The 21,886-nt window shown below is 39.3% G+C and overlaps 1 protein-coding gene across 1 annotated transcript in view; it reads right to left on the reverse strand.

Annotated features, from left to right (window-relative positions):
* Window positions 1–21,498, reverse strand: part of LOC129199313 (urea transporter 2-like) — a 332,764-nt gene extending 311,266 nt beyond the window's left edge. The window contains exons 1-2 of the mRNA XM_054809615.1: window positions 21,411–21,498; window positions 16,925–17,030 (exon numbers count right to left, since the gene is read on the reverse strand). The gene's annotated coding sequence lies outside the window, so the exon portion shown is untranslated. The remainder of the gene's footprint in view (window positions 1–16,924; window positions 17,031–21,410) is intronic.
* Between the last annotated feature and the right edge of the window lie 388 nt (window positions 21,499–21,886).

A 21,886-nucleotide genomic window follows, 5' to 3' on the forward strand; every position in this document is an offset into this window, starting at 1 on the left:
TCCCTTTCATATATCTACTGAGAAGTCTTATTTCCATTTGTGATGCTTACCACAAACCAGCTTTAATTCTGTGACACTGGTACTTCTCACAGTTTCTTTGTGTTCTTCCTATCTTTAATGACCCGTTGGACATATATTTACATGCAAGGAGAAACCCCATTGAGAACCACAATAGCTGTGGAAGAATTTTGCAGCATCCAGCACAAAGGAACCGTGATGTCCAGCCTTACTATAATACAGATGTATCTAAAAAAAACCCCCCCAAACCAACAAAAAAAACCAACCCTGAACAAAAAACCCCAAACACAATAGCACTGCAGGAGTAATAACAACAATCACCTGCGGAGGGTGCCTTGCAACTCCTCTTCCCCACTGGATGCCAAATTGTGTTTTATTAGACAAAGAAGTCTCCAGCAGACAAAACCCAAAATATTACAGGGGGGGCATATTGCACCCATGTGTAATTGTTCTGTAGTGCCATATGATAATTTGCAATACGTGTATATTGAGATAATACCACAGGGTATTTTTCTCTAGTAGAATGCATATCTATTGTTAAGTAACTGATGACAAAGGCTGGCACATTATTAAAGGCTGGATTGAGTTCAGAATTAAATATTCCCCTTGCATTTCAAGCAATTTTCAATGTCCACAACTGTCATCTAACATTGTTTCCAAGTTGCAATTCAGTGGGAGAAAAATAGCTGTCCATGTAGGGCTTCACAGTGACACATCTGTTATGTTATTTATCTTAAGTGCGAAGACAGGAATGAAACAACTTCCAGCCTCATAATTCAGAACTGAACATAATAGAAATTAAAAGGAGAAAAGAAAGGGACAGCATCTTTGTGTGAGCGTAGGTTAATGGAGTATCATGTGAAACTGCTTTTGCCAGAATTACTCTCCCTGGTTTCTTCTAACTGTACTTATCATGATGTAAAATCAGGAGGAGCTTCACTGAGTGAATTGACTCACGTTGGCCCAAACAGCTACAAAACAGATCCGAACAAGGCACAATACCACTGCAAGGGGTCTGTCGTGTGAAACCTTTCCATGATTCAAACGATGGCACAAACACTCAAACCTTTCAGACCTGAAACGTGTTTCTCCTCCAAGGCAGCTGCCTGCCACTGTATTTTTTTAAAGCATTCCTCCCTTTGCACTACAGTATTTCAGGCTTGCCCCACCCGCCCCTCACCAGGACTCACCGCACACAATTTCACAGGACTTCCAAACATTTCCTGTGGAGCAAAAACCCAAACTTTCTGAACTCTACTTTGCTTCGGGGCATCTAATCTTGAAAGTTATGTGTGCTGTTAAAAATTGGCTTTCAAATCATGGAACTAGGCCTTTAGGGATACTTTTTTCTCTTCTTTTTTTTTTTTTTTTCTTTTTTTTTTTTCCTCTTCATAAGAAGTTTTAGAGCTGCAGAGCCTCAAGCCAAAAGAAATAGTTGTATAGGCAAGTTTTCTACACTGAATCTGAGAGAACAAGAGGCATGCTGGGCTTCTTGCTGGGGGCTATCTTGCCCTCCCACATACGCATGCCTCCCACAACGCTCCACGTAGCTGATATGAAAATGAGTACATGAACTCCTGGGTGAACTTTTAAATTGGCCCTGCTTCTTCCTCTCACCTTGGCCGTTTCAGACACGTTCTTCTTGTTCAAGGATGACTTTTGCGCTATTTTTCACCCTTCTAAAATAAAATTGCATAAATATATGAAAATGAGTCAGCTGGAAAGGTGCAAAACCTCCCCAGTAACAACAGTTACCAGAATTTGATGGTCCCAGAGCACTAGTTATCACCACTTCTGTGTTGGAATTATGCTTTTCATCTAACTGGGATTTAGTAATGGCCTTTTACATAATTTATTGATATTTATGGGAATAAATGGCTCCTTACTGATAACTATTCAGAAAATACAGTTTTAGCCCAAATTAAGAAATCACTGTTTTTTCTTGGTATATTGTTATAGGTGATAAAAATAGGGTTTTGCATCTGTTTTGCGTTAGAAGACACTTTTTTGTGTCACAGAATACACTACACATAAAGAACATTCTATTATTTCCTACATTTTAGGGCCAAAAGGGATTATTGTTTTCTCTAGTCTGACCTCCTGCATAAAGACACCTTGAAATTTTGCATGGTGAGCCCTGAAATCTTAAAATTAAATTGGAGAAGATGAATGAATGCTGTCAGATTTCATGTTAAAAATGGTTTTTCAAAGATATATGCACAAAGAGAAGTGCTTATATTAAGTATATTTCACACTGAAAAGGCTGTTAGATAGAAGACTTCTCATTTGACACCACTATTATTATTTCTATAAATACATTAGCAACAAAAGGAGGGCTAAGAAGAATCTCCATCCTTTATTGCATGCAGGGGAAACATAGTGACAAAAGAAAAGGCTGACTGAGGCCTTCTTTGCCTCAGTTTTTAGCAGTAACACCAGTTGTTCTCTGGGTACCCAGCCCCCCGAGCTGGAAGACAGGGACCCGGAGCAGAATGAAGCCCCCATAACCCAAGGGGAAATGGTTAGTCACCTGCTACACCACTTAGACACACACAGGTCTATTGTGCTGGATGGGATCCACCCAAGGGTACTGAGGGAGCTGGTGGAAGTGCTCACCAAGGCACATCATTTATCAGCAGTCCTGGCTAACTGGGGAGGTCCCAGTTGACTGAAGGCTAGCAAATGTGATGCCCATCTACAAGAGGGGCCAGAAGGAGGATCTGGGGAACTACAGGCGTGTCAGCATGACCTTGGTGCCAGGGAAGGTTATGGAGAGATCATCCTGAGTGCCATCACCTGGCATGTACAGGACAAGCAGGTGATCAGGCCCAGTCAGCATGGGTTTATGAAAGGCAGGTCCAGATTGACTGACTTGATCTCCAGTGGATTTTGTCTGCCTAGACTTTAGTAGAATCTTTGACAGCATTTCCCACAGCATCCTCCTGGAGAAACTGGCTGCTCATGGCCTGTGTGTGTGTATGTTTTGCTGGATAAAAACCTGGCTGAATGGCTGGGCCCAAAGAGTTGTGGTGGATGGAGTTAAATCCAGTTGGTGGCCGGTCACAAGTGGTGTTCCCCAGGGCTCAGTACTGGGGCCAGTTCTCATTAACATCTTTATCGATGATCTGGACAAGGGGATCAAGTGCACCCTCAGTAAGGTTGCAGATGACACCAAGTTAGTGTGTTGATCTGCTGGAGGGTAGGAAGGCTCTGCAGAGGGATGTGGACAGGCTGGATCAATGGGCCAAGACCAACTGTCTGAGATTCAGCAAGGTTCAGTATCGAGTCCTGCACTTGGGTCACCACAACCCCAGTCAACCCTACAGGCTTGGGGCAGAGTGGCTGGAAAGCTGCCTGGAGGAAAAAGACCTGGGGGTGCTGGTCAACAGCAGACTGAACATGAGCCAGCAGTGTGCCCAGGTGGCCAAGGTGGCCAACAGCATCCTGGCTGGTATCAGGAATGGTGTGGCCAGCAGGACCAGGGCAGTGACCGTCCCCCTGTGCTTGGCACTGGCGAGGCCGCATCTCGAGTGCTGGGTTCAGTTTTGGGCGCTTCGCTCCAGGAAGGCCATTGAGGTGCTGGAGCATGTCCAGAGAAGAGCAACGGAGTGGGGAAGGGTCTGGAGCACAAATGTGATGAGGAGTGGCTGAGGGAACTGGGGTTGTTTAGCCTGGAGAAGAGGAGGCTGAGGGGAGACCTGATGGCTCTCTACAGCTCCCTGACAGGAGGGTGTAGCCAGGTGGGTGTCAGTCTCTTCTCCCAAGTAGCAAGTGATGGGACAAGAGGAAATGGTTGCAAGTTGTTCCAGGGGAGGTTTAGATTGGAAATTGGGAAAAAATTCTTCACCGAAAGGGTAATCAATCACTGGAACAGGCTGCCCAGGGAAATGGTTGAGTCACCATCCCTGGAGGTATTTAAAAAACGTGTATATGAGGTGCTTAGGGACATGGTTTTGTGGTGGACTTGGCAGTGCTAGGTTAGTGGTTGGATTTGGTGACCTTAAAGTTCTTTTCCAACCGAAAAAATTCTATGATTCTATGATTCAATGATTATTATATAGTGTATACTAAAGCACTGCCCCCAGTTGTGCCTTTGTAATAAAAGACAGATTTCCTTTCCCTCTCTCATCCTAACTTTGAGAGTTTGCAAACAAAGGCACTGACCATGCCAACGTTCGCACCCATGGTGCAATGGCACATTGCAAATGTTTCCTCTGAAATCCATGTCTGTGTACAGACTGATGCGGACGCAGGTGATGCCAGAGAGCTATGTGCCTGTGCCCATACAGTCACAATGGTATGGTCAGTGGAAGGGCTTAAGTACTTGCTCATATCTGTGTACACTGTTTTACACAGAATTCACAAACTATTTCTTTTCCTGAGAGTCAAACAAGGGAAATCCCCTGCTTAGCAGAGGCTGTAGCCAGTTCATGTGTCCTCTGAACTGGATAGTGGAAGGCAAGTGCACGGGCCAAGGTGTGAGATGTTACTTCATGTTTCCTCATCCCAGTATCCCACGGGGACAGGATATAAACTTTATTTTACACACTGAGGAGTCCTGGCATGACACAGATACATTTCTTGTCCCCAAATCAGCTAGCAGCAGAACAACAAGGAAAATGCATGTCTCCACCTCCCAGGGTCACGCTGTTTGCGTGGTGGTCTGTCCTGTATGAGCAAACAGAAGTACAAATATGCCATTTTCTCCTGTGTGCAGATCTCTGTGTTTAGTTTACTTACACACAAGGTTTTTCAAATGCACGTAATAAGTATTAACTTGTAGTTCGTTACAACTCTCCAGTCAGATTGCTGAGCAATTATACACATACTTTCTGTTTTCAGAAACTCAGACTGGGACTGCAAGGACTAAATTAACCTAAGATACAGAAATTTGTTCTACCACAACTAATTATCAAATGAAAACTCTCAGTTCAGCAATATTTCTGAAAATAGAGTGCTTGGAAAGCCAACCTAGCATTTCAGTCTATTTATAATATAAACCTTCACTATAGCCAATGTTGTTAAGAGGTTTTTATAGTATATAGCATGAAGTTTTGGTCTTTAATTACTCCTTTAATCTTTGCTGGACTTGTTCCTGAGAACAAGTTACACTCCTGCCTTTTACAGGATAAACAGCTTCCAGGACTGCATCAGACTGCCGCAAGGGTCAGAGAGTGCATTTACTGAACACTGCTCTATTTCAGCCTAAATCCTGACTGATCTGGTTTTGTTTAGTGGATCTGTAATGAATGTACCTAATTAACAAATGACGACCCAATTATTTTTTATTTTTTTTTCAGAGTAAGAGAATTTATACAAGTCTTCATGTGGCTCCTCTTCCATCTGGAAGGGTCAGCTGTTTGTAGGGATGTTAAATCCCTGTATGTTAATATGAGGATTATGTTAAATAATGTTAAATATATGTTAATATAGGGATGATGTTAAATCTAAAAAATGTACTGATGCTGTCCATTTCTGTTGTCTGCTCATAGAATTACACCATTTTTTTTCTTTATTACACTTTCAGGTCATATCCGGGGGTCAAGATGGCACTTTGACTCTTGTTACAAACTCACAGGGGGTCCTCAAAGACAAGGTATCTTCTCTGCTGTTGTGCATTATGACAGAGAGTGACATTGTTTCACAATGACACGCTGTGTTCCCAAGTCCGGGAAACACTGAGAAGGAACAACCCTGTTTTCTGGATACTATTGAAAAGTATCTTGAGGTACTGGGTAATGGGAGAATGACCCGTTGTTGGAATTATAAGTCTGTGTGTCAGGATAGAACTCTGTTATTCACCTGATATCCCCAAATCATCCTTAAGAGAACATAAGCATTAAAGGAAAAAGGAGTATTTACTACTGCAAGTTTTTGACATTTGATTCAGAAACAGATGCCCCAGGTGTCAGTTATCCACATCTTTGATCCCTCCATCTCAGCTTCCATTCTCAAGCAAAGTGTGTATGATTTTGCTCATGGAAGAGGATCTCGATCTGGAGATATACCTCCTTACAGACCTAACGTCTCCTTGGGATTCAAATTCAAAACTCTCCTCATTCAGGAAGATTTCTCAGGGCTTTGGAAATGCAAATGACTCTTGAGCACAGCAAATTAGAGATGTCTCCTTGCCCACAACATAATTGTTGGAAATTCATTCACCCATTGGAAGGAAGTAAGTTTTTTCTTGCCAGAGAGAGATTCAATCATTCGTACATAACTTTTGTTTTCCCAGAAATCTCAATTTTATATACACTGATGGCTGACCTGTATTCATGCATGCAACAGAGACTATATGCATGTGGTTAGTTCTTAATTCTTGGACAAGTTTCTTGGACATAACTGTAGCTGGATAAGGATTTGTCAGCTTTCTGGAGTGCTGACACTTCACCCTGTTTTGACCAACATTTGCCTGGTGTATTGTTATTGCACAACACTGGAGAGTTACTGATTGGTCACCAAAGGCATATGGACCACATCAGTTCCCAATGTTAAACTGGATTAAGATTTTAAATGGTGCATGGTCACTGCATTGATTTTCTGGAACATGCTAAATTTCATAGGAGAAGAAGAGAGGAAGGATTTTCTATAAATGTTTAAATAAGTTGTGAAGCAGTAATAAGAGTTTCTTACTGAGAGGTGGCATATGATAAAAGGAAGGAAGGTAGGACTGAGCAGAACTTTGGTGACATTACTCCATAAGATGCTGTGGACTGTAGCTGAAGGACTTTGGACTATGACCAGGAAAAAGAAGAAAAGGAGAAAGAGAAAGTGTGCCAGAGGAATAAAAGCAGAAATGTAAGGCATGGAAGGATATACCACAAAAGTGTATGTTCATGATTCATAGTTTAATTGATTGGCTTAACAGCAGTGAAGGCAAAAACTGGCTAAACCGTGAGAATGAGGAGACCAGACTTATTAATGCAGTCATTGTGCAGTGGTATTCCTTGGACTACACAAAGCCACAAGAGTCCTGGAAGTGTATGGCAAATGGTCAGTGCAACTGCACCGAACAGTAAAACACATCACGTTTGTCTCATACAGCTGCACAAGTTGCAGGTGAACCGATTATTTTAATTGCTGGGGGTGACTGAGCTCATGCATGATTTGTGTGTTTATTCAAATGGGTTTTTAACTCCAAGGATAGTCTTCTCCACAGACCTGTCTGAAATGTTATTACTGACACTTTGTGTAGCTACTTTTATCCTCAGAAATCGTTTGCGAGCTACTATTAATTTCTGAATATTGATTTATTCATAAACATTCAATAAGCAGCTTTGACGAACAGTTTCTGTACTGTGAGGTATTCATGAATGGCATCTACTCATCATGGAATGTACATTACACGTCATGTTTTACTTCGATCATATGGTATTGCTCCTGTCCCCGGACTGGTCAGTTAAAATGTATCTAGTGTCTGGATGACTGAAGTATAATGGCCAATCTTGAACCATGAATGACATAAATATTCAGAAAAGCTTCATTTGTGGAACACAAGGGACCTGAAAACAGATTCAGAAGCAGACTGCAGTCATTCATATACTCATGAATAACCTTACAAGACCTCAGAGGAGCAGAGAAGTAAATCCACATATTAATTTGTGCCTAACCTCATTTTGTTATTCCAAGGGCTCTAATCTAACCCAGAGGGAGAGCAGAATTTACATGACAGTCATTAGAAAAAATGCATAAACAGCCTTTGAAACGGAGATGAACACACAGATCTATCTCCTTTCCAAAACAAGCATCTGCCATGCTAGATTTGGGAGCTCTACAGTCAGTTGATGTCTCTTTTAGACTCAGAAGAATCTTGGATTATTATAAGCTTCACTGTTTCTACAAAAAAAGTGGTAAACTTACTGTAGCATGACCTCGTGTCTGTTGAGGTCCCTGTAGGAGCCAAGGGGTCTGGTTTGAATGTGTTCAGGTAAAAGTGAACTCAAACCTAGGCTTCGCATGGAGCCATGTGCTGCAACAACTAGGACTGCTAGCTTCATTTATAAAGGTTGTGCAGCATCAACAGCTTTTCTTCCTTTACCTGCCTTTTAAAGACTAGCTACAGAAAGAAAGGACTCAGGCATGAGAAAGCATTACTGTACCTTAGAACACCTGCAGAAAGAGAAAATTAGATGCGGGGAAGATTTTTTTCCTTTTTTTCCTAAAAAAAGGTCATTGATGGAGTTCAGGCTTATCCAATATTAGATGGCAGTTCAGATAATGTTTTCAGAGTTGAAATTTTGACTCTGTTCTGAGGAAAGGCACAACTCTATAATTGAGCAGGTTCTATCAAAAGAAAGTGATACAGTCAGGGATATAGTCAGCATTCAGCAGACTGCAAATTATGTCTCTATCTAGACGCCTATGAGAAATAGTGGTACACATAATCAGATCCTTAAAAATCAAAGTCCTACCAAAGGGAAGCAATCCAGATCTGTAATACGCAGTCATCTGTTGTATTATTTCCAGAACTCTTCTTTGTCTCATCAGAGGCAACTGGAATGCTAACTTTCCTTATCAAATTATGAAATATATATTAAATCCCCCCCCCCCAACAAACCAAAAACAAAACCCCCCAAAACCCAGTCATGACAGCACTGTTAGGGCCAAACTTCCCAAGGGTTGTGATGATAAGATTGTGATAAGGATATCTAGAAAAGAAATATTCTAAACTAACAAGATTAAACAGGGTGAGATCATCCATTGATGAATGTATCCCATGACCAAGAACAATGTAATGGGATTAATGATGAGGATTTTTGATCATAATAATATGTGGGCTGATGCCTGAGAGAAAGTTCAGTGGTCACAACAACTGCAGCAAGTCCCATGTGTAAAGACAACATAATAATGCTTAATTGGCAAAATGCCTTGTTGTGAAGAGAAACCTTTGCTATCATTTTTGGGAAAGCTCTGCAGAATTTAATAGACAAATATAATCTTCCTTTCATTTTTATTTCTACTTTCTAACTGGTCCAACTAAATGCAATGGAAACACTATATCCATGGCAAAGCTTTTTATACAGCTAAAGCATCCTCCCGAGTAATCTTATTTGCTACTGGATGTATTATGTAGCACATTTAACGAGGAGGCAGATCTTTGTTATGTTCTCCCTTTGGCCATAGGGATGATGTTTCCCTTGGGGGTTTTATACCAACATGTCATGGGCTTTTTCCTCTCACTCTGCAAGCTTAGTTTGGAAACTGTAAGGCTTAGGTCTTAGGAGGACTTTGAGCAGCTTCCCTGACCCTAGCTCGGTGAGACTAGCACACACTTGGTCACTTGAGGACATTTCCAGGAGAAATTCCTCGGGGAACACCTAAAGGCTATGTGTTACAGAGAGGTCTGTTGTGATCAGGGCTATGCTGGTCTCAGGATGAAATTCATCTCATCTAGGTCCTCCTTGTGGTTAGTGAAGAGAAATAGGGTATTCTGTAAAAATTAATTTCACCAGCATCACAAGATTAATTTTGGATTATATTAATTCTCTTTTAAAACATCTCTCTTTTTCATGATAGAGTGAAAACAGAGGGACTTGTTCAAGAAGCCAACTATATTTATTCAGGTGATAATGAAGGACTATTCTGTATTATGACTTGCCTCTTTTTGCCCAATATGCTGGGTAGACTAGATCAATGTGATTGCTATTGTTAGTGAAACTATAGGGGTTTTATGAGAAAGAAAAAAGAAAAAAAAAGAAAACCTGTTATATTTCTGATTGCAAAATCTTTTTGGGGTCTCTGTGAAATGAGGCATTCTCATAAAAGCTCCTCATTTGATAAGAAAGTCACTCCTTTTTCTTCAGAAAAAGAACAATTGAGCAAAATTTTATTAATTTACTGTAAATCTAAAATAGTCTTACAAATATTGGCCAGCTGAACTCAGAGAGATCCTGTAATGTAGTTCTATTTTATATATGGGGAAACACAGACATACAATGATGACATTGTGAGCACTGTGAAATAATTGGTAATAATTATTAAAAAGATCTTCTACCGGGCATCATCAGTTAGAAGGCCATCAACGTGAAAATATAGCTAGATGCTCTCCAAAAGCAAGATAAAATACACAGTTTTAATGGAATTCATTGAACAAAAAGGCACAGTTACAGGTAGCAGTCAGAAAGTGTGTAGAACTACATAGACAGCAAAAGGGAAAAAAAAAAAAAATCCTAGCAATTATGTGCTTTGAAGTTTCCCACATAGCTAGGCTTTCATAAAGAAAGGCCACGCACACACTCTGTTGGACCCAAATGGCTTGTTTGAAACAACTCACATACTGAGAGCTTTCAGGGAATGGGTTTGACTGTTTTCAAGATTATATTTATGTTTATGTTCCTTACATGTGCATAAAATTCTACAACTTTTTTATTGGCTTTGCTTGATTTAGATCAAACCTAGTTCTTCAAATAATTAACATTTTTACAACTCAAAAATCCCATATAGGTACTTGTTTTCAGTGGAATTTCAGCCTAATCATATCTAAAATAATCTTAATAACAATCTTAAAGTATTTGTCAACTCTATCATCCATTAACTTTTTATGGTATGCAAACACTTCATGTTTTACTGACATATTCCAAAAACATGTACAGAGGGACCAAATAGACATGGGGGCAAGGGAGTTATCCTTAATTTGTAATTTCCTGTTTTGGTAAATTATACCTGCTCTGCATCTTTATGACCCCCTTCCATCTTGAAATGTTACTATGTTACTTTTCCGTTTAACTTATGCACCTTGAATGTTGTAAAAACTACCCTAAAAGTCAATAAAAATGCAATAACATTGTGTCAATCAAAAGCATTGGAGCAATCTCTATTGAGCAAACAATTGGAAAGCTAGAGCCAAAATGCAATTGCACCATGTTGCAATTGATTAAAGATATGAATCAGAAAATTAAAAGTTTTTTTCCAGTTTTAGTTATTACCAGTTGCTTTATTTATAGAGCAGTTACTTTGATCCTATCTAGAGTCCTGGAAAGAGGCTACCAGCACAAGCAGAGATACTGTCTTGTATCGTGTACAGTGTACTGTCTTCCACTAATATGGATTACCCATGATCATCCTAAATGCACAATCCTGAAGCAATTGTTGCCACACTGTAAGTCCACTTCTATTCTGTTTATGTGGATACTTACATAAAAACTTCTTTTTTTTTTTTTTTTTTTTTTTTCCCCATCAGGAACAGGAAAACAGTTTTATAAAGGTCCATCCAGCTCAATATCCCATACCTGACAGTGCCCAGCAGCAAAGCCCCGGACTATCATAACAAGGGAGGTGTAAAGTCATAAAGTCATCTTGCCCCAGTATGATCTCAGTGACGTGGCTTGGGGACCTCTTGACCCAGCACTGCACACCTTTGTCTTCTTTAACAGTCTTTGCTGGATTTTGCTCCCCTGCACTTGCTTAATCACTTCTTGAACCCAGTCTAGATTGCATGTCAGCTTCCAGGCAAATAACCGGGGGAGGCTGTGCTGATTTCAGCCTCTGTTGTAACTTCATGTTTGAAGATAAAATTTCTCGCAGGGCCACCGGAATGGATCAAAAGTTGAGCAGAGAGGAAGCCATTGCCTCAGCGATGGGGGTGGGCATATCTAAGAAAAGAGATTGTGTAATTTCAAGGCCAGTGTGGGTATTTTTTTTCTGCTCTATCCAATTTTGGTATATGCCTAGGAGTAAAATATCTTCTTCAAGAATCCAGAGATCCTTTTGGTAAATATGGTAATTTGCTTCTAAGCTCATTTTACGCACAGCAGATAAATAAGCAATCATAAATTATGTCATCATAAATACAAGCTTTATTGAGCTCAGGCAATGAAAACCAATCAATAGAGGACACTCATCCCCAGTGAAAGCAACAGCTAATGCTCTGCGGTTCCTGGTGGATACTTTGTCATTGTATTTTAAAACCACAAGAAATTCCCTGTGTCATCAGCAATGACCACTTTATTGCTGGTGAATTAGTAAATGAGCAGGGCTAAAGGTGCATTTGAATTCCACGGACTCATTCATTTAGCACATCTTCCAATGCAGGAGATCACCTGATTATCTCATGGGCTTGGACGGGTGCAGAAAAAGAAAACTGGGCTCTTTCTTGACTTTCGACTTACACAGATACCAGAGAATGGTATTTTCTGCTCTTCCAACTACAGCGAGGCAAATGAAGGTTGATTATCAGTGAAAAACAAAGGACTGACCTGATCACCTGTCACACATTTATGTCTATTCCTCTGCTTGTTTCAGTCAAAAATCCAAAACCAAAACAAAACAACTGCAATTTTTCCAGAAGTTTTACACTTCCTAACAATTCCTAGATTGAATATATCCCTTTTTTAACAAGCAAAATTCTCTATTTCAAATAGCTCTATTGATTTTTTATTAGACAAGGTTTCTGAAAATGAATGGCTCCAATTTGAAATGAATAATGTTATTTATGTCTAAAAAAGCTATATTATTCAACTTGGAAAACTATATACACACCCCACCCCAAGTATTTTTTATATCATGGAGTATTTTTAATGAATCGGAAGTTTTAGCAGACTGAAAACCATCTATGCTAATTTTACATTTCTACTATTTATCCCATGATGAATACTATGCTGACTACCATCAGATGCATTAAATCAGACGCATTTAGTCTAAAAAGTGATCAAACTTCATTTAAAGAGTGCAATTTCTTTTGAAAGTATTAAAGGGAAGAAGAAGAATTTAAAATAATTCATTTCTCTCTTGCTTAATGAATTATTGATTTGTGCTTTCTTTTGAATGATAGTGCTCTGATGTGATAAACATTGATTTGAATCTTTATACAAATATTGTATATAATCAGGACGTAAGGGCAACAGAATATTACATACCAAGATAGGCCTGAAAGGATGGAACAAAACAAAAAAAGCATTATTAGGTGCTACAATGATGTGCACGTGTGTGTGAGGGCGCATATGTAAAATAGCAAATGGAAATGAAAGTAATACATCCAGGGGAATGATAACGATGAAGAATTATAGAAAGTTTATATTTGGGTTAACACTGAACAGGGAACCTTGGAAATGAAAAATAATTACTTTCTACTACTAGTAATTATTCTAACTTGACATTTCTCGCAACCATGAGTGCCTAGCTGTCACCAGTTAAAAGGAGAGCTCTCTTACACCCTGCTCATGTTCAGAGGCTTTAGCTTCATGTACAGCTATTCACACCAATGGGAACTACACAGTCAAAAGACAAAAGAAAAGTGCTGAGAGCAGTAAACACATAGATAATCCTGTCCACCAAACAATTTTGCATTTCCTTTATGCACCATTTATCTCAGACAAAAAAGCTGCTGAGAGATTTACGTCAAAGTGATTTCCACAGCTCAGCTGCTCAAGGCTGGGGAGATGATTGAAGCGCTGAGCTACACTTTCCCGGGGACCTGTGCATACCCCTCTCCTGCCATGCCTGGAGGTGGCAGATCTCACGTGCTCTCTCTGAGAGTTCATTTTTAGTATCAGCTGGGTGGTTTTTGGCAGCCTGGATGAGGGGAAAGAGCCTGCACTTACTGAGAGATGAACGGGCAATTGTCTCTTTTTTCCCCTTGGGCAGCAATAGGACCCCAGCACTGGTTGTCGTTCCTTTGGGCTGTCATGCCCATAGTGGGCAGGCTGGAAAGGTGTTCCACCATCCTTCTCCTGAGCCCTCTTCGAAGAAGGGGACACCCCTCTCACACCCATGGGAAAAAACCCCAGCGCTTAGGGCACACACAGGACCAAAAAAGCCAGATCGTTCATAACACAAACCAAAACATCCATACCCCATTCGAAAACACTCATGCTCATCATGCAAAAATCCTCAAATGAGTATGGCTGCACTGGGACAACAAGTGCTCATGCTATCATACACATTCACAGCAAATTCGACTTGCAGCTAATGACCTGTAGCAATTATGCACCAGGGCTACATTGAGATTTTGCCTAGATGGCTTCAAAGGGTGAGGAAAAAATATCACCATTCAGGGACTAACCAGATCCAAGCATGCAAGCTCAGGCCAACAGATACAAAGAAGGGCCAGGGAGACATGGAAGCTGGGCTCCTTTCTCTAACGTCATTAACTAGCACACTCAATACAGTTGAGAAGGTGTTGCCATTTATCCTGTTGTAGACCAACATCAGGATACGATCCCTTAAGGTAGCAAACAATCCAGTTTTCGTGTGAGCATCACCACATAGGCAACGTTGGCCAGCTTATTATAAAACCCAGGCTCAACGATGTACCTGTAGGTAGAACCTAACATAAGGTTAATCAGGGTAGGCAAGGTGTGTACAAATAAAGATATTTAAATCAATTTGTATAGCAATTGATATCACACTTTTTTTTTTTTTTCATATACATGCTTTTGTGCATGGCCCCACTCTTTTGAAGCATCCGTCCAGACTCAATAGATTCAATAGAATGAAATGCTCCTGATAACTTTGCTCGTGACTGTTTCCCGGGAGTAGGTGCTTAATGCAGAGTTGAAACCTTAGCTGCTTCTAGTCTCACCAGATTCAGGTATCACATTTCTGTCACTCAATAAAAATGAATACTCCATTCCAGGGAAATATTTCTAGTATTAATTTAGAGAATGAATCACTTTTTTGTGGTTATCAGTAAAAAACCCAAAAAAGTCCATTTAAAACCTATTAGCAAGCACAAGAAGGCTGAAGTAGGCATAATTCATGTAATTTTTTTTCCCCTTTCCACATATTTAACAGTGTTTTGGAACATGATGCATAACATACACAGCTCTGATTGTCCAGAGGTAAATCAACATCCTACACCAATGGTCTTACGTACGGAGTAGGAATATGAAACTTGAGACTTCAGTTTGTAAATAAATGGGGAAAAAAAATAGATCACAGGGTTGAATACTTGTAATCATTACGGCATTTGCATTATGACAAATTAAAAACTGGTATTCTAGGTTACGAACAGTGCTATGAAGCTGGTATTCTACACTGTATATTGCAAACTCATTTAAAATGTATTCTTCCACGACATGATGAGAACACAAATTATAATTAGGAAAGTAACCCAAGCAGAAAATTAGTCTGGAAGACTAGTCTGAGTGTGCTCCTGCAGACAAAGCCGTCCTGTGTCTTAACTTTACTGTCTCAGTATAGCGACAGATAGATGCAGAAGATAAAGACAAGGACAGATTTGAAAAAAAGAAAAAAAAAAAAGGCCTTGCAAGTATGATCTGTAGTGTTTGAGTCATGCAAATATGCACAAAGAGAAGCCCCACCAGATCACGTCTTTAAAGAGTTACAACACAGGCTGTTACAGCTGCAACGTATGGGTCTATACCTGGATTTTTGTTCCAATAATCCTATTTATAGGCAAAAATCCTCATTTATGAGCACAGATAAGGTCTGCTGACCCCATCCTGAACCCAGAGCCTACTTGCATAAGTAAATGTACCCAACACTCATAACTAACAAAGGGTTAGCTATAAAGGTAGTGATCTGAGAAAAAAACGTGGTTCAAAATTGCATTCTGAAACAAATGTACCAAAAAAGAAAAAAAAGTCAAAAGTGCTTTCTACCACTAAATGATAAGTAAAATAAATGATCTTGAGAAACTTATAAGCAAGCAAGACACATATCTGAAAACATTTGCATTTGAGTTTTTCTCTTCCGGAAAGGTTTTGTGGGGTTTGAAAGAAAAGCCAAGTAGTTCTGTGCAAGTCACTTGGTATCTCAGCACTTTATCTAGAGAGACTGAAACAAACCCATTGATTGGAAAATTATACCTACCTTTTAGGTGTCTCTTCTTGTGGAAAGGGGACCTGTATACTACACAGTGGTTACATTGCACTCAAAGGAAAGGATCATAATTTTCTGTTAAATCTTACCTGTTTTTTCTGTAAGGGTTGGTTTTTTGAGGTAACTGATACTACTTCATTATAAGGGCAACCATGACTTCCCAGCCCTTTACAGGATTTTTCCATATTTAGAAAAAGATAAAAAGGAAACCAAAAATCCTACTGAAGCAAGGAGCTTTATCAACAATCCCTATGAAAAAAAAAGTTATGCTCTGCTATAAGGGACCAGATTTTGGCAAAAACTGCAACGCTTGGTGAGTCTGAAGCTAGGTGCCCACCTAACATACAGGATTTAAAAAAAAAAAAAAAAAAAAAAAGAGAATTAAGACATGAAAGGCCTTATTTTCTCCAGAGGTGACCTGCATCCATGCCTGTTGGTGCATGCAGCACCAGTCAAGACTTCAGTGAAACAGGCATTTGTTAGAAAGGTGTGTAAAAACATCACCAGGTTGCAGAAGGACACACAACAGCACCTGTTGTACACTGAGTCCACCTCTTCTCAGTTTCCATCAATGACTTGGGGAATTTATCACAACTGCTGCAGGCATTACCCAGAATATTTACCCTGAATACACCTTCGATTTCAAGTGTAACAGCACAATCCAGAAGTTTGGTGCCCTTCAGCATCGGCTTTTCCCCGGCTGTGGGCTGTTGTCCTGAGCCCTTTCTGCTCCCATGTCTCGCCCACCTCTAGCGGTACAGAGATTGAAAGTCTCTCTCTGAGCACAGTTCTTACCCTGGATATTTTCAATACCCATTTTTAGTTCATTTATGCTGAACTAAACAAAACAAGAGGAACAGGGGCTGTGAGAGCAGAAACATCGCCAGGAAAGAGTTGCCCTTCTGGTGTTTGTGGGACAAACGTTACCTGAAGTTTAGGGGGACATATAAAGACATCAAAACACATTCAGCCTGACTCAGTCTTAGACCCAAATACATCATCTTGACTCTGCAAGAGTCCAGATTATCTACAGCATCTCCTGCTGGTCACGGGGGCTCTGCCACGTTTATCTAATGAGTACATTTTATTTCTATCATTTCCTACTCACAGGCTAGTCGACACTCACAGGCATCTGACTTCAATGATGAAATGATGTGGAGATTCCGCCAGTGGCTGGTGACAGAGGTAAGAAATCCAAACCAGAACAAAGCTCCAGGAAGAGTTGCTTGGACCTAAATGAAAGAGCAGATTGATTAGGGATAGTTGCTCATCTCATTTTAAAGCTGAGGTGCATTAAGTTTATTTATTTCATATTAGTTCTTGTGCATTTTTTAATTTTTTTTTATTATTATTTTTTTCTGCATCCCACATGTCCAAGAGCTTGGGAAAAGGGAATTATAAAATCACATACAATGCATGGTATGAGACAAGGTGAATACATGACTTCCCCAGGAACAATCTTTAATACAGGCTTCAATACCATGCTTCTGTTCATTTAGAGGTGATTTAAAATCATGTCTGGAGCAAGCAGGTGTTTATGAATTGTTGTTCAGGGTACAGATTTTTCCTGAATCAGACTGTAGAAGAAACCAAAAGTTTCCAAAAGCAAAAGCAAAAATTAAAGTAATAGCCTATTATTGAAAAGCACATAAACACCTTTGCGGCCAAAGCTCCTCTTTTAAACTTCATCACTGGGACATGTGTTGCTAATTTGCAGTACCCATTTTGAAAACTTTATGTATAGTATTTTTTTGTCTTCAAAATGTCAAAAACATTTATAAAAGGGAAGCACTTTCCATAAAGAAAAGATTGGGAAAGGAACACAAATTCCTTTTACTGCTTGTCAGAGCCTTCACATGGGTTTTAGTTTTGATGAAAAGAAAACAGTACACAATCATCAAAAATAAAACCAGCAATGATGACGTAGAAGATTTGAGCAACTGAAAGTTTTATTTTTGATTACTGATTCCTGATTTTTTATTCCTCCCCTAAATATTTTCAGAGAAATGTCTTCTGGAAAGTAGCTATATATTATAAGTTAATTTAATTTTAAAACTCTGCTTTGGTGACATTTACAGGATATTTAACACTTTCCAAAACTGTGATGATATTTATATTCCTGGATATAGTTTTAGGAACCTAATTTCAAGTTTAAAAATACTGACTCATAGGCTTCTCAAGATGTGTGAGAAATGTCCTTTAGAACATGCATAAGAATGACAAGAATAAAAGTGTTGGGCTAAAAACCTGGTCGGAGAAATAAAAACCCACCAGTAAAACTGTAAACCTGCTCATGTAAAACTGCACAGAGCAGTCTGCAACCTCTTGATATGAGGTTTCTAACCAAAGGGTGTTGGGCTCTGCTCACTAAGTCCAGCTTAGTAAGTCCTCAGTAAGTCCAACTTGAGGATGTATATGCTACGATGTACCCAACAGGAGAGGAAACTTGGTTATTAATATTTTATTATTGAACTAGGCAATAACACTTTCTGAAAGTTCAGTATTTCTATTTACTGGAGTTCCCTGAGTTCAAGAAGCAGGATTTGTATTCCCTGTTAAAAGGATTTTCTATGTTGGTAGCTTTCAAAATACCTGGTGCTTGTCATACAGACCTGGATTCAGAAAATAACACAATAACTGTTTTTATTATGAACAAAAATCCCAAAGAAAACCCAAACAAAAATACTTTTGGTATTCATTATAGTGGTTGCAAGAAAACAAATAATAATATTGAAGCAGCAGCCCTTACAGTTATGCTAGCAGAGGGCAAGGCAGACCCAAAGCTGTTCTTTGTCAAAAAAATATGTCATGTTCTGAATTTCTTTCCAGGATTTTAGAAATTATTGGGTTAGTCAGTAGTTTTCTGAAAGCTTGAAAAATCACACTACGATTTTTTTTGGCAAATTTTCCATCAGTTGGTTGGATTGAAGAAATTAGAAATGTTCTGCTTTCCTGGGGCTTTTCATCACCTCCTCCTTTCCACCCTCCTACAGATTAAAAATGGTATGATATAGCAAGACTGGCCAGAAGAAAGAATAAGCAGAAGCACGCCTTAGAGCCTCAGGCTTTCAAACTCCAGAAGACAGGGATGGAAGCTCCAGACACACGTGCAGCCATGCTGTTAGAAGGTGTAGACCCAAGATTACACATAATGTCCAGTTGAGGAATCTTCCCTTAAATTTGAAACTCACAGGCTGCTCCCCTGTGCCTCCTCCCTTGCTGCCTAACTCCTCCACTTTTAATTAATGATGCTATTGTGTACCTCCATTGCAATATAAGACACTGTTCAGGCAGTATGCAGGAATACTTTGAAGGAGCCCTCCAGACAAATGAGAACTGTGATTACTCTTTCCATGTTGAGACTTCCTTAAAAAAAATATATGGACATAGAGAGAGGTCACTGCAGACTTCTTGAGTGAAATCTGTACCTGCATTAGTGCTCTTCAGCAACTGAAAGAGGTTGAAGACGAATAAGTATAGCAAAAGCTCAGATTAATTTTTTTACTTCAGAGTATACCCTTTCCTATCCAACCTATAAATACAGTTGCTGTAGTGCTTTATCCCTGGGGACCATTCAGTAGTCCCAGTGATTTACCAATGGTCAGAATCCTACATATAGATACAGGCATTACTCTTTAATTGTGATCCCTTTAATAATTTGCTGTGCCCTTAATAATTTGTTTTAACTTCCAGTCAGCCCTGAACTGGTCAGGCAGTTGGAATAGATGATCGCTGTAGGTCTCTTCCAACTGAAATTTCTCTTTTCTCTTCTCTTCTCTTCTCTTCTCTTCTCTTCTCTTCTCTTCTCTTCTCTTCTCTTCTCTTCTTCTCCTCCCATTCCATTCCATTCCATTCCATCCCATTCCACTCCATTCAAATTGCTAGCCCCAGACTCAGATCGGTGTCTTATCAAGAGTTTTGCCTCACTGATGTACGGAAACATGTCTTCCTGTGGAGCTCCCTGCCTTGCAGGACAGCTCTGGGAATACAGCTGTGAGATGTTATGAAGTTGGCAAGGTACCCCAGCCTGACCTGAGAGGCTTTCTTGACCTCCATCTGATTTTTTCCCTTATCTCCATCTCCTGCACTGACATAGAGATCTTGCTACATCATTTCTGTCCCTGACGAGTATCAGTAGACTTCTATTTACTGATTGTCTTATCTCTGCCACAGCCTCATTAACTCAATACACCCTGCAAGTTTTCTTCTTTTCCTAGACCCACAAAGATTTCTCAAGACAGTATGTGCCAATACGGTGACCAGGTGTGGCTGAAATGGCCCAGAGATAGATGAAAAGATTAGTTCTCTGGTCTGCAACACAATGTTATATCAAGCTGCATTACTCAGAAGTAAATTCCCTTTTGCTTTACTGCACGGCAACCTTTGATTGCATAAAGCTAAGCCATTTTTCTGAAAGAAAGGGAGAGAAGCATATCTCTAAATTGTTTTACTCTGCTTGTTTGATAGTCACCATTGCGAATCAGACACTGCAGCAGATAAAGGCTTTTAACTTATGCTGGAAACCAAAGCATCATGACTGCGGCTGTAACAGCCACCTCTCCTACGCGTGGAGGGGAGATAGGGGAATCTATAACACCATTCATCACTGGATTACCACAGATCAATGCAAACTGAATGACCAAATGCTTTCTTTCTAGTCTCTTTCACTTCCTGTTTTATTTTATTTTATTTTTTTATTTTATTTTTATTTTAGCTCGGTACTTGTGTGCAAGAGCCAAAGAAATAAAACATCCTTACTGAAATGTGAAAGGGGAGACAGAAGACTGAAAAGAAAGAGGGAGAAATATTTCTAGGGCTGGTTTGTATTAGACTAGTTTCCAGCATGTTGCAAATCTACTGGTGTCCCTTTAAGAATACTCTTATCTTAGTTTATAAAAGCTACTGGCATTAAAAATACAGTAATTAACATGTTCATAATGTAAATGCTAATCATTTAACATGTCAAGCATATTCATCCCCTACTGAATCAATATGAATTATTAAAACAGACTCTTTAAGACCTTTAAAATCAACTCTCAAAGCATGCACTAAACAACCACACTGTTGGCATGCAGGAGCACCAAGTTAGAAATTCATGTGTTAGACTGTCTGACACACTTGTCCTCTTTGCTATGAAAAAACAAAGCCAAAAAAAAATCCCCTAAAAATCTTATATTCAGAATTGCATAATCTGCATGCATAAGTGAAATTATTTTTTTTCTCAGAAATATTCTAATTTTTTAAAATATAAACCTTACAGAGATTTAAAAAAAAAAAAAATATTTATTCAGACTATGGAAGAAGTTTTTCTGTAACAAAGTTGTATGACAATCAACAATGCTCTTGAAGCAATAATTATATAAAGATAATAATAAATAAATCTAATAAAGTAAAAGCTAAAGTTCCTAGCTTTTAAATAGTTTTTGTCAAGATTGTTATTGGTCATGAAGAAAGCTGTATATGCATTTGGGAATTTATTTTAAATATTATAAATAAAGATTAGCTCTTAAAATCAAGATTATTCCCATGTTTACTGTAGAAAAGGCAAGAAAAATATTTATTTTCAAACATCTCCAAACTAGACACAAAATTATTAGATAGGTGCATCCTACCTCACTGCCAGCTCATGAAGCTTCAAGAGTCATGAAGTCTCTTTTGCCTGTATATATGTATGTAGAGACAGCCAAATGTCTGCATCAAATGACTGTTTCCTGGTCAACAAATCGAAAGAAGATGGCTGATACACGTTTTTTTTCTTACAGATACAAAACAAATGAAGTTTTCCAATCAGATACAAAACCTATCACGTAAACAGTGGGTCTCAAATACTTTTCTATCAAATTGCACAATGCTTGTGTTAACATCTTGTTCTACATGAACAATCAGATAAGGGAGTGGATGTTAGTAGGCCAGAGGTAGTTCTTGCTTTGGGAAAATCTTTTGCACCCATGAAGTTAATTGATAGGCATTTCTCACGATGCTATGGCTCTTCACCACAGCTAGACCAGATTTTCAGTGGGAGTACAAGAGCACAGCCCCCCTGCAGTGCGTACAGCCAGATTGACTTTCCCCAGCTGTGAATTTAGCC

The sequence above is a fragment of the Grus americana genome, chromosome Z, assembly GCF_028858705.1.
Source record: "Grus americana isolate bGruAme1 chromosome Z, bGruAme1.mat, whole genome shotgun sequence".
In the NCBI taxonomy this organism is placed as follows: Eukaryota; Metazoa; Chordata; class Aves; order Gruiformes; family Gruidae; genus Grus; species Grus americana.